At 78.7% G+C, this 479-nt stretch overlaps 1 protein-coding gene and 1 long non-coding RNA gene across 3 annotated transcripts in view; both read right to left on the bottom strand.

Moving 5' to 3' along the window:
• LOC118165182 overlaps positions 1 to 479 on the bottom strand; it is a 452,777-nt gene that overhangs the window by 388,820 nt on the left and 63,478 nt on the right. The window lies entirely within an intron of this gene.
• The window catches only part of DSTN (destrin, actin depolymerizing factor), an 11,411-nt gene that overhangs the window by 10,259 nt on the left and 673 nt on the right, over positions 1 to 479 (bottom strand). The gene's annotated exons all lie outside the window — the stretch shown is intronic.

Raw genomic sequence — 479 nt, forward strand, 5'->3', positions numbered from 1 at the left:
CCGAGGAAGATGGCTCCCGCCGCGCGGCCGGATGCGGCCGGGGGCAGCCGCAGCTTCCTGCCGGGCCGGGCCGGGCCGGGCCATGTTCGACCCCCCCCCCCCCGACCTACAAAAGCCCCGGGGGGGGGTGCGAGGCCGCGCCCTGCGGCACGGGCAGGGAGCGCTGGGAGGGGCCCCGCGGCGCGCTCCGTCCCCCCCTCCCCCCCGCGCCGCGAAATGGACGCGCTCAGCCCCCCGCGCGCGCACGCGGCGCGAGCCGTACCATCACGCCTCGGGGGGGGGTGGGGGGGAGGGGGGCGCTCTGAGGGGATGGAATGTACCACCGCTCAGCTGGGGGAGGGGAGGAACGTTCCACAGCCCTGATGGGGGGGGGATATAGGGGGGGATTCCGCCGCCTCACGGCGCGGCGCCCCGAGGGAGCTGAGCTCGGCGGGGAGCCGCCAGTAGGCTCGCGGGGCTGTGGGGCGGAGGTGGGGGGG

This window comes from Oxyura jamaicensis, chromosome 3 (assembly GCF_011077185.1).
Source record: "Oxyura jamaicensis isolate SHBP4307 breed ruddy duck chromosome 3, BPBGC_Ojam_1.0, whole genome shotgun sequence".
NCBI classification, from domain to species: Eukaryota; Metazoa; Chordata; class Aves; order Anseriformes; family Anatidae; genus Oxyura; species Oxyura jamaicensis.